Below are 13538 nucleotides of genomic sequence, written 5' to 3' on the forward strand. Positions count from 1 at the left end.
CTTCACTTAGCATCAGTGCACTTAAGTCTTTCCAGGTTTTTCTGCTCATCATTTTTATAGCTCACAACATAATCATATACCACAACTTGTTCAACCATTCCCCAATTGATGGGCATCCCATCACTGTAAATATTTTTTTATACATAGGTCCTTTTCCTTATATTTCTTTGGGATACAGACCTAGTAATGGTATTGCTGGGTCAAAGGATAAACAGTTTTATAGCTTTTTGGGTGTTCCAAATTGCTCTTCAGAATGGTTGGATCAGTTCACAATTCCACAAATGGTACTTTAGTGCCTGATTTTCCCACATCTTCTCCAACATTTGTCATTTTCCTTTTATGTCATGTTAGCCAATCTGATATGTGTAAAGTGATATCTCAGAGTTGTTTTAATTTTCACTTCTCTAATCATCAGTAATTTAGAACATTTTTTTTTCCTATGACTTTAGATAGTTTTGCTTTCTTCATCTGAAAACTACATATTCTTATCTTTGGGCCATTTATCAATTGGGGAATGACTCGTATTTTTATAAATTTGACTCAGTTGTTCGATAAGACATATGAAGGAAGATACTATCTGTATCCAGAGAAAGGACTGAGGGGGCATCGAGGTGGCACAGTGGATTAAGCACCTGCCCTGGATTCAGGAGGACCAGAGTTCAAATCTGGCCTCAGATATGTGACACTTACTAGCTGTGTGACCTTGGGCAAGTCACTTAACCCTCATTACCCTGCCCTCCCAAAAAATACAATTTATTTTTTTAAAAAAAGAAGAAGGCACCTAGGAGGTGAATTGGATAAAGCACTGGCCCTGGATTCAGAGAAAGGACTGATAAGTAGAACTATGCATAGGATGGTTTTACATATATAAACATATTTGTGTCTAATTGTAGCTATCTATAGGGGAAGAAAAAAGTTACATAACAACTTTATTATGTATTTAAAAGGAACATCAAGGTATACTTAATAGATTTGTAGTTTCACATAAAAAATTAAAGTGATGTAAAAACTTTTAAAAGAGAAATGAGACCTTTATCAGAGAAATTTGCTTCAAATTCCTTAGCAGTAGCAGTTTTCTGCTTTGGTTTTGTTTGTGAAAACCTTTTACATTTAATATAATCAAAATTATTCATGTTACATCTAGTAGTGCTCTCTTTTATTTGGTCACTAAAATTTCCCTTATCCATAGATCTGATAAGTAAACTATTCTATGCCCACTTACTTATTTATGATATCACATTTCATGTATACCCATTTGGATCTTATCTTGGTATTTGGTGTGAGATCTTGGTCTATATCTATTTTTTTTTTTTACCAAATTGCTGTCCAGTTTTCCAAGCAATTTTTTTCAAATAGTGAGCTCTTATAAAAAAAGCTTTGATCTTTGAATTTATCAAACACTAGATTACTATGGTCATTTACTACTGTGTCTTCTGTACCTAATCACTGAGCCACCATTCTATTTCTTAACCAGTACTAAATTGTTTTGATGGTTATTGTTTTGTAATACAATTGGACATATGGTATGCCTAGGTCACTTTTCTTCACATTCTTTTTCACCTTGACATTCTTGACCTTAGTTCTGGCAAATGAATTTTATTATTTTTTCTAGCTCTATGTAATAATTGTTGATAGTTTGGTTGTTATGACACTAAATAAGTAGATTAATTTAAGTACAATTATCATTTTTATGATATTGACTCAGCCTACACATGACCAAGGACATCTAGGTGCCATTGTGCATATAATGCTGAGCCTGGAGTCAGGAAAACCTGAGATCTGGCCCCAGACACTTATTAGCTATGTGACCCTGGACAAGTCACTTAACCTTGTTTGCCTCAGTTTCCTCATCGATAAAATAAGCTGGAGAAGGAAGTGGCTAACCACTCCAGTATCTTTGCCAAGAAAAACCCAAATGGGATCATAAAAAGTCAGACACAACTGACACAGCCAGTTAGATTTTAATTCAGGAAGATGAGTCTTCCTGACTCTAGAGCTGGCACTCTATCCACTGTACCCCCTAGCTGCCTGAATTTCGACCCTATCATACTACTGAAACTGCTTTCTCAAATGTTACCAGTGATGTTGGAAGGGAAGTTGGTTGTATAACTAGATTATACAACCTTTTCCCAATTGTTTACATCTGACTTTATTTGTGTGAAAAAATATTTTGTAATTGTATTCATATAGTTCCTGGTTTTGTCTTGGCAGGTAGACTCCCAAGTAGTTTATATTGTCTCCAGTTATTTTAAATGGAATTTCTCTTTCCTGCTGGACCTTGTCAATAATATATAGAAACACTAGGGCAGCTAGATGGCTCAGTGGATAGAGTACTGGACCTGGATTCAGGAGGACCTGAGTCCAAATCTGGCCTCAGACACTTAACACTTATTAGCTGTGTGACCCTGGGCAAGTCACTTAACCCCAATTGCCTCACCAAAAATGTGTATATATATATATATATATATATATATATATATATATATATATATAAAACACTGATGTTTTGTGTGGATTTATTTTTTGTCCTGCAACTTTGTTAAAGTTGCTAATTATATCAACTAGTTTTGTAAATATTAATCCATTTCACTTAGATTGTTAGATTTATTGGCATGTGATTGGGCAAGATAGCTCCTAATAATTGCTTTAGTTTGGGGCAGCTAGGTGGTACAGTGGATAAAGCACCGGCCCTGGATTCAGGAGGACCTGAGTTCAAATTTGGCCTCAGACACTTAACACTTATTAGTTGTGTGACCCTGGGCAAGTCACTTAACCCCAATTGCCCTGTAAAAAAAATAATAATTGCTTTAGTTTCATCTTCATTGGTGGTGAATTTATACTATTTATTTTTGATACTGGTAATTTGGCTTTCTTTAAAAAAAAATCAAATTAACCAATGGTTTGTCAATTTTATTGGTTTATTCATAAAACCAGTTCCTAGTTTTATTTATTAGTTCAATGGTTTTCTCAATTTCAGTTGAGAAAATTTCAATTCAAGATTATTTAATTTCTAATTGATTTTTAATCTATGCTTCCACCGCCCTTTATTGAATGTAATTTTTATTGCATTATGATCTGAAAAGGGTACATTTACTACTTCTGCTCTTCTGCATTTGGTTGAAAGGTTTTTATGCCCTAATACATGGTCAGTTTTTGTGTAGGTGCCATGTACCACTGAAAAATGTATAATCCTTTCTATTCCCATTCAATTTTCCCTACCATTTCTAACTGCTCTAAAATTATATTCATCTCCTTAACTTCATTCCTGTTTATTTTATTTTCTTGTTTATTTTACAACTAGATTTATCTAGTTATAGGAGGGAAAAGTTGCAGTCCCCTACTAGTATAATTTTACTGTCTATTTCCTCCTGTAATTCATTTAACTTTTTCTTTAAGAATGTGGATGCTATGCCATTTGTTGCATATATGTTTAGGATTGATTTTATTTCATTGTCTATGATACTTTTTTTATTTTGAAAGGAATAGCAAATTGGGGGGGGGTGTTTTGTTTTTGTGGGTCAATGAGGTTAAGTGACTTGACCAGGGTCACACAGCTAGTAAGTATCAAGTGTCTAAGGCCAGATTTGAACTCAGGTACTTCTGCCACACCATCATAGTATTTCATTACATGAATGTACCACAATTTTTTTGCGGGGCAATGAGGGTTAAGTGACTTACCCAAGGTCACACAGCTAGGAAGTGTAAAGTGTCTGAGGCCGGATTTGAACTCAGGTATTCCTGAATCCAGGGCCGGTGCTTTTATCCACTGCACCACCTAGCTGCCCCCTGAACTCAGGTACTTCTGAATCCAAGGCCAATGCTTTATCCACTGTGCCACCTAGCTACCCCCTGTCTGTGATACTTTTAGCAAAATGTAGCTTCCCTAATTATCCCTTTTAATTAGATCTATTTTTGCTTTTGTTTTGTCTGAGATCATGATTATTACCCCTCCTTTTTTTAAACCTCAGATGAAACATAATAGATTTTGCTCAGGCCCCTTATTTTCACTCTGTGTCTCTCTGTTTCAAGTGTATCTGTTATCATAAAAGTATTTTATTATTTTCCAGTTACATGTAAGGATAGTTTTCAACATTTGTTTTCATAGGATTTTTAGTTCCAAGTTTTTCTCCCACCCTTCCTTCCCTCCCCCATCCCCAAGATGGAAAGCAATCTGATATGGGCTGTATATGTACAATCACATTAAACATATTTCTGAAATGCTCTAAATCACTATTGATCAGAGAAATGCAAATTAAAACAACTCTGAGGTATCACCTCACACCTATCAGATTGGCTAATATGACAAAAAAGGAAAATAATAAATGTTGGAGAATCTGTGGAAAAATCGGAACTCTAATGCATTGTTAGTGAAGCTGTGAACTGATCCAACCATTCTGGAGAGCAAATTGGAACTATGTCTAAAGGGCTATGGGATTGTGCATACCCTTTGACCCCGTTATACCACTACTAGATCTATATCCCAAAGAGATCATAGAAGAGGAAAAAGGACCCACATGTACAAAAATATTTATAGCAGCTCTCTTTGTGGTGGCAAAGAATTGGAAATTGAGAGAATGCCCATCAATTGGGGAATGGCTAAACAAGTTGTGGTATATGAATGTAATGGAATACTATTGTGCTGTAAGAAACAATGAGCAAGAGGAGTTCAGAGAAACCTGGAAGGATTTACATAAACTGATGCTGATTGAGATGAGCAAAAACTTTTTAATTTAATGTAATCAAAATCATCCATTTTGCACTTCATAATATTCTCTTTCTCTTGTTTGGTCAAGTGTATTTGTTATAAACAATATATTCAGGCAGCTAGGTGGCACAGTGGATAGAGCACTGGTCCAGGAGTCAGAAGTACCTGAGTTCAAATCTGGCCTCAGACACTTAACACTTACTAGCTGTGTGACCCTGGGCAAGTCACTTAACCCCAATTGCCTCACTTTAAAAAAAAAATTTAGGGGGCAGCTAGGTGGTGCAGTGGATAAAGCACCGGCCCTGGATTCAGAAGGACCTAGGTTCAAATCCGGCCTAAGACATTTGACACTAGCTGTGTGACCCTGGGCAAGTCACAACTCCAATTGCCTCACTAAAAAATAAATAAATAAATAAATAAAAACAATATATTGTTGGAGTCTAATTTTTAATCCATTCTGCTATACACCTGCATTTTATGGGTGAGTTCATCCCATTTGCATTCAAAATTATAATTACTGTGTATTTCCCTCCATCTTATATTCCCCTGTTTATCTCCCTCCCTCCCTCCATCTCTGTCTCCCTCTGTGTGTTTCTGTCTCTGTCTCTCTCTCTTCTGTCCCTCCTCAAATCTGTTTTGCCTTAATCTACCACCCCTTCTCTTATTCCATTCTCTTTCTACTTCCCTGTAGGGTAAGATAGATTTCCATGCCCAACTGAGTGAGTATATTATTCCCTCTTTGATCTAATTTTGATGAGAGTAATATTCAAGCACTGTCTCCCACCACTACCCCATTTTCCATTCCATTGTAAAAGTTCTTCCTTTTGTGCTTCTTTTATGTTAGATGATTTCCCCCATTCTTCCTCTCTCTTCCCCCTTCTTCCAGTGCATCCCTCTTTCTCACCAATTGATTTTATTTTTTAAATCAATCCATTATAATCAAAGTATACTTTGCCTTATCTATGTACATTCCTTCTAACTGCCCTAAATAAAGTTCTAAGAGATTGAAATTATCATCTTCCCATATAGGAATGTAAACAGTTTAACCTTATTGAATCCCTTATGATTTTTCTTTCATATTTATCTTTTTATGATTCTCTTGAGTTTAGTGTTTGAAAGTCAAAATTTCTATACAGCTCTGCTCTTTTCATCAGGAATATTTGAAAGTCCTCTATTTCATAAACTGTCTATTCCTCCCCAAAGATTGTATTCATTTTGCTGGGTAAGTTGTTCTTGTTTGTAATCCTAGCTCCTTTGCCTTCATATTCCATGTCCTCTAATGCTTTAATGTAGAAGCTACTGAATCTTGTGTGATCCTGACTGTGTCTCCACAATATTTGAATTGTTTCTTTTGACTTCTTGCACTATTTTCTCCTTGAGGGCTCTGGAATGTGCCTATAATATTCCTGGGAGTTTTCATTTTGGGATATCTTTCAGGAGATGATCAGTGGATCCCTTCAATTTCTATTTTATCCTCTGGTTCTAAGATATGAGTGCAGTTTTCTTGATATTTTCTTTAAATATGATATCTAGGCTCTTTTTTTGTGGCTTTCAGGTAATCTAATAATTCTTACATTATCTCTCCTTGATCTGTTTTTCAGGTCAGTTGTTTTTCCAATGAGATATTTCACATTTTCTTCTATTTTTTTTCATTCTTATTATTTTGTTTTATTGTTTCTTGGTCTCACAAAGTCATTAGCTTCCACTTGCCCAATTCTAGTTTTTTTTTTTCCTTTGGTTTTTTTTTTTTTTTGGTGAGGCAATTGGGGTTAAGTGACTTGCCCAGGGTCACACAGCTAGTAAGTGTTAAGTGTCTGAGGCTGGATTTGAACTCAGGTCCTCCTGAATCCAAGGCCAATGCTCTATCTACTGCATCACCTAGCTGCCCCCAATTATAGTTTTAAGGAATTATTTTCTTCATTGGATTTTTGTGCCTTTTTTGCCACTTGGCCAATTCTATTTTTTAAGTTGATATTTTCTTCAGTATTTTTTGTAATTCTTTTACCAAGATATTGACTCTTTTTTCTTACATCCCCTTAATTTCTTTTCCCAATTTTTCCCCTACATCTTTTAACTGATTTTTTTTTTTTAGTGAGGCAGTTGGGGTTAAGTGACTTGCCTAGGGTCACACAGCTAGTAAGTGTTAAGTGTCTGAGGCCGGATTTGAACTCAGGTACTCCTGGCTCCAGGGCCGGTGCTCTATCCACTGCGCCATCTAGCTGCCCCTTTTAACTGATTTTTAAACTTTTTTGAGCTCTTCCAAAATTTCTTATTGTGCTTGTGCCCAATTACTTTTTCTTTGAGGCTTCGTTTGTAGCTGTTTTGACATCCTTGTCTTCTTCAGAGTTTGTGTCTTGATCTTCCATCACCATAGCAACTCCTTATGGTCTGGTTCTTTTTGTTGTTGTTGCTTGCTCATTTTTCCAGCCTATTCTTTAACTTTTAACTTTAGCTCTTCTCAGCAAAAAAATGATCCAAGACAACTCTAAAGGACTCATGATGGAAAATGCTCTCCACATTCAGAAAAAAGAACTGTGTGTTGTTTTGTTTTTTGAGGTTTTCCCCTTTTGTTCTGATTCTTCTTTCACAACATGACTAATATGGAATTATGTTTAATGTGATTGTACATATATAACATATCATCACATGGCTTTCTGTCTTGGGGAGGGAGTAGGGAGAAAAAATTGGAACTCAAAATCTTATAAAAACAAATGTTGAAAATTATCTATATGTAACTGCAAAAAATCAAATACTATTAAGATTGAAACAAACAAAGTTGGACTCTACTTCTGGAGTGAAAGAAGCACTGTCCCAATTTTCAGGGTGTGTGTGTGTGTGTGTGTGTGTGTTGCTGCTGCTGTTTTCAGAGCTAGTTCTGGGGATCTATGGGTTTTCAGTGTTTCTAAGGTAGTCTGATTTAAGGACAGGTGTGGGCCCTGCTTTCCTGGTCTATATTCTGGTCTTTACTCAGGAAGGGACCTTGTTTCCCTGTAGCCACAAGTGCTAGTACTCCTCTTGATCCTGGAACTGTGACTAGGCCCCCTGCTCTCTTGAAGCCACAAACACTAGTGCTCCTTTCTGCCTTAGAATTGAGACCAGGGGGGCAGCTAGGTGGTGCAGTGGATAGAGCACCAGCCCTGGAGTCAGGAGGACCTGAGTTCAAATCCGGCCTTAGACACTTGACACTTACTAGCTGTGTGACCCTGCACAAGTCACTTAACCCCAATTGCCTCACCAAAAAAAAAAAAAAAAAGAATTGAGAACAGGGCCCCTGCTCTCTTGAGGTTATAAGTGCTAATGATCCTCTTTGATCTGGAATTGTCACCCAGAACTGTGTATGGACAATGCAACAGCATCCTGAATCCAGTGCCAGCAATGGGTTTCCTATAATCTTTTTCTGATCAGTTGTCAGATCTGTGATCTGAGAGCTTTCAAAGCTGTTGCTGATACTGATGCAGTCACCTCCAAGGCCTGCTTCTGATGTCATGGTACAGTCTACACTGCACTGGAGTCCAATCAAACCTGGTGAGACAGACCTTTCTTGTCAACCTACTAAGTTGTCTTGGACTGGAATATTGTTTCACCTAACCTTTTGTTGTGTAAAATATTTTACTGATTTGGGGCTAATCTGCCTGGTGGCCTTAATCTGTGGATGTTTGGCTGGCTGGCTATCTGACTGCTATTAATTTCCCAAGCCAATCTGTTAGGACCTTCCAAAAATTTCTCCACACTGCTCCGCTTCCAAATTGATAAGCAAATGATTAAGAAGCCTCTTAATAAAATAATCAAAGCAGGGTTTATTTATAAAAATAAATGTAAGAGATAAGAAATGCAAAGTTATACGAGAACTGACTGCTTTCCATGCGTCTCCCTCCTGCCACTGCTTGTGCTTACTCTTTACCATCTAACTTTCTTAGCATCCCCCTGTGTAGCAACGGACCTTCTTCTAGTATTCCCCCTTTCCATCTAACTTCCCTCTCTGCACCATAGTGACCCCTGAAAATCCTCTTACTCTGTACCACTCCTTCCTCTGTCTGTCTGCCCCCCTCAGTGTCTCTTCTCTCACCGACCTTCCTCTTCTGTCTGACCATCCTGGTATATAAAAAGTTCTCTCCTCATCTGAAACTCGGGCTGACCACCTACACATGCCAAGTTAATTCACTGGCTGGGCTAGCTCTGTGGCCGGGGGGCTCAAGTGGGCTGTGAGCACCAAACCCAGGGCTCAAGGGGCCCGTGCCCCTTGCTGTGTGCCCAGAACTGGCAGGGCAAGCCTGGGATCTCCATCCACCTTGCTGGTGTTTCCTAAGGCCCACGGGGCTCCTCAGCTCAGCTGAAGTGGAGAGGGAGGGGTACCAGCCCCTCTTACACAGAGAAGAACCCTGAGGTCCTAAGGCTTTTTAATCTCAGCCCAAAGGCAGGGTCCCCAAATCACAATAAATTCCCACAGTTGGTTCTGCCACTCCAGAATTTTATTGATGCATTATTTTAAAGTTGTTTGGAGGGGAATTTACGAAAGTTCAGGTGAGTTCTTGCTCCAACTTCACCATTTTGATTCGGCCCTGTGGTAAAATATGAAAGTTTTTACCAGTTGGTTAGGATAACTGAAAGACGCCACTGGTGTCTTTCAGTTATCCTAACCAACTGGTAAAAACTTTCATATTTTACCACAGCCCCATGTTCATTATTTTTTTTTTGAAAAATACAAGATTCCCTTGTGTTTATTAAATCTATTTTTAAAAAGTTTTTGATGCAATAGGGCAAAATGTCACTTTAAAGGCTCTCTTACAAAAAAACTCCCATGAAGACCTCAAAATTCCTTGAAAGATATAACAGAGAAAACTATACTATAATCGTGAATATTAGATGAGGCATAAAACAAGGAGACTTAGTCTTGTCAAAGCATATGTTTCTTGCTATCAAGGGGGAGATCCAGTACAGAATCCAAGTCAAGAATACAGGAAAAATTCTTCATAGATGATGAAATCCTCCAAAATCTCATGTTCATAGATGACATTGTGTTGGTTGAGATTCATATCCACTCAAAACAATTTGGTCTAATCATCCCCACAGGAAAAACCTAATGAATATGCAGTTAGATGAACAGTCTAGACAGATCTTCCACCAGGATAGATAGCTTGAACAGACACTGAAAACAAAGAATTTAACCCAGAAGAAGGGGAGAAAAGCCTGCATTGCCTAAACGAAATTATAGAACACCTTTAATTATCCCAAATTTTTCCCTACAATGGAGTCCCATCTTTTTAACATTATTTTTTAATGGGGAAAAAAGAACCCAAGCTTCAAATCCAAGGCTTGATTCCCTCCCCAACAAAGAGTAGTTCCACAATAAACACACAGAGCAAATAACAAAGAAACACATTTATCCTAGTTAATAGCAAAACAGAAATCAGAGAAAGTATAAATAGGAAAATATTATACAAGACCATAAAGAGTGAAAAAGCTCAACAATGAGAATAAAATAACTCAGCTCAAACAAAAAAGATCTCACCCAAAGAGGGAAACTTTCCAAAGTCTCTAGTGTAGCAAGCTGGGGACATGGACATGATGAAGACTGACAGCTCCTATCATGTTCGCTTCTTTCCCAAGTCTTTTTCTCCCTTTTGGCAACCTGAAATGGGATTGGTTTTGTCCATCCTCTCTCTTAAATCTGGAAGCCATAAGCCTTTGAAATGGTCTTCAGAGACTAAAGAGAGTCCAAAAAGAGAAGAACTCCCCTCTTTCCCACTCTTGCCAACTCTGCCCTGTCCCTTGCACCCCCCCCCCTCACAGGCAAGGGGCATTGCTCTCTACTAATAAGGGGAATATATCCCACCAATAGACTTTGGAACTGAGGACATAGATATATCAATGAATCTGTGGTGTCATCAATCACAGCACCCACCCTGTTGTGCAATAAGGTTGCTTTACAATCTGTGTGTGCCTTTTCATATTGTTCAATTCTTGTCTAAGTCCTAGAGCCAGCAGGTGCTGAAGTGGATAGAGTGGTGGGCCTGAAGTTAGGAAGACCTGAGCTCAGATCTGGCCCTGACACTTACTAGCTCTGTGACCCTTAGCAAGTCACTTAACCTCTTTCTCCTCAGTTTCCTCAACAGCAACATGGGAATCATAATAGCATCTATCTCACAGAGTTGTTGTGTTGTGGAAATCAAATGAGAAAATATTTGTAAAATTCACTTAAAACAGTACATTGTTGTTATTCAGTCATTTTTAGTCATGTGACCCCAATTTGGGGTTTTCTTGAGAGAGATACTGGACTGTTTTGCCATTTCCTTCTCCAGCTCATTTTACAGATGAGGAAACTGAGGCCCAGCTAGTAAGTAGCTTCATCACCCTCTTATTTCTCAACCCTCTGCAATTCCCACTGCTGAAATTGATCTAAGTGATTTAAGATCACTAATAATTTCCTTATTGCCAAATCTGATTTAACTTTTTTTTTCAGAATTTTCTTCAGTCCTCATCTTATTTGATTTCTTTGACTTATCTGACAGTATTAACTAAACTCTCTTCCACTGAGTTCTGTGACACTTCACTGCCAAGGTCCTCCTCCTACTTCTCTGTTTACTTCTTATGTGTCCCTGGCTCCTCATCCCACTCATTAATTGAGGGAGGAGAGTGGCCAAGGTTCTGTCTCTGAGGCTCTTCTCTACCCCAAAATTTCAAATCTGTATCCCTAGTCCTCCTATCTTTAGCCAGAGGAGGAATGCTGTTGGGTCAGTCATTTGTGAGGGTTTCTTGGCAAAGATACTGACATGGTTTGCCATTTCCTTCTCCAGCTCATCTTACAGATGAGGACCTGAGATAAACAGTTAAGTGATTTGCCCAGGGTTACACAACTAGTAAGTGTTTGAGCATAGATTTGAACTCAGGTCCTCCTAATTCCAGGGCCAGTGCCTCTATCCATCCTACCACCTAGCTGCCCTAAATAGGAGTGTTACACTTGTTTCAACTGGAGCATAACAGAAGCTTTTTCAGCTAAAGAAATGGCTTAGAGGGGAAAATCATTCCTTTCAACTCACTCAGATCCATAGCTTTGCATTGTTAATCATGTCTTGGGGGCAGCTAGATGGCGCAGTGGATAGAGCACCGGCCTTAGAGTCAGGAGTACCTGAGTTCAAATCTGGCCTCAGACACTTAACACTTACTAGCTGTGTGACCCTGGGCAAGTCACTTAACCCCAATTGCCTCACTAAAAAAAAAAAATCATGTCTTGATAAGAGATAGGTTGGTACAGGTACTTTCTGACATGTTCCTGCTGGTCAAAAGTTTTTTACCTCTGTCACTCCAAGCTTCCTTAGGATGATGAGTATTTTTCAATTCCCATGATCCTTTGGGAATCTTATGTAGATGAGAAGCTAGAGAAAATTGAGAATGCAGTCTATGCCCTGGAGGCAGCTCGTTGTCTTCTTGACTTCTTCCTATTCAATTAAAGTATTCCCACCTTGCATTCTTTCTAACATGGGGAACATCCATTTTTGCATATGAAGGCTTTCTTTACCTTTTTATACCTCTAACTTGGGAGCAGCTAGGTAGCACTGTGGGCCAGCACTGGCCCTGGAGTCAAGAGAACCTGAGATTTAAAATCTCACCTCACTTTTTGGCTGTGTGACCCTGGGCAAGTCACTTAACTCCAATTGCCTTAAACATCCAGGCCCTCTCCAGTCATCCTGATACATATCTTGTCACTGGACCCAGATGGCTCTGGAGGAGAGAGTGAGGTTGGTGACCTTGCACAGCCCTGACTCACTTAAATCCAATTCACTGCAAGTCATAACATCACCTCCACATCATGGTCCTCTTCCAGAATGAAGGACAAACAACAACCTCTATAGTTCTTCAGTTTGGGGGGGTTGGGTTGTTATTGTTTGTTTGTTTGTTTTTCTGAAATCTCTCTAGGTCTCTCCCCTTCCATAAAGATAAGGAAACTAAAGGCCCAGAGGACACCATCATCTTCACCTTCACCCAAGCTCATAATCTTAGAGTCAACTTTGCCTCTTATCTTTCTCTCCAAGATCTCTCATCCAATCATTGTCCTGGTGCTGTCAAGTCTACCTCTGAAAGGGTCTCTCAAATCCATCCAGTCATTTCCATTCCCACTGCAACCACCTTAGTTCAGGCTCTCAAGTCTTCTTGCTTAGCATATCATAATAGCTTTCTAACTGATCTGCCTCCCTACCATCCAATCTGTCCTTCCAACTGTTCCCTGTATATTTTTCTCTTCTCAACTCAGAAAACTTTTCATTGCTTTTCATTGCCTAACTTAAATAGTTAAGGTTCCTACCACCCCATCCCACTATTCCTTGACCTGGCATTTGGAAATAAAATCCAGCAGACCTTTTATTAACTCTCCATTCACGGGGCAGCTAGATGGCGCAGTGGTTAAAGCGCTGACCCTGGATTCAGGAGGACCTGAGTTCAAATCCGACCTCAGACACTTGACACTTACTAGCTGTGTGACCCCGGGCAAGTCACTTAACCCCCATTGCCCAGCAAAAAAAACAAAACAAAACAAAACAAAAAAGCTCTCCATTCACGTGCCCTACAATACACCCAAAGTAGACTATAAACCTTTCCTGCCTCTTCTTCTGACCTCACCCTTCTCCCTTGCTCTCTCCTTATCTTCTCCAGGTCTTTCATCACACTTTCTCCCATGCCTGGAATAAATTCCTCTCCCATCTCTACCTGTTGAGTCTCTCACTTCTTTCAAGAATCTTCTCAGGTGCCATCTCTTGCAAGATACTTTTCTCCTAACTTGAAAGTAATTTCTTCCCCCTCCAATTTCTCATAGCATAATCTCCTTTACACTTATCATATT

General features: G+C 38.8%; 1 protein-coding gene across 1 annotated transcript in view; it reads left to right on the plus strand.

Moving 5' to 3' along the window:
* LOC122725876 (beta-1,4 N-acetylgalactosaminyltransferase 2-like) overlaps nucleotides 1-13538 on the plus strand; it is a 59423-nt gene that overhangs the window by 27170 nt on the left and 18715 nt on the right. The gene's annotated exons all lie outside the window — the stretch shown is intronic.

This window comes from Dromiciops gliroides, chromosome 4 (genome assembly GCF_019393635.1).
Source record: "Dromiciops gliroides isolate mDroGli1 chromosome 4, mDroGli1.pri, whole genome shotgun sequence".
Classification (NCBI taxonomy): domain Eukaryota; kingdom Metazoa; phylum Chordata; class Mammalia; order Microbiotheria; family Microbiotheriidae; genus Dromiciops; species Dromiciops gliroides.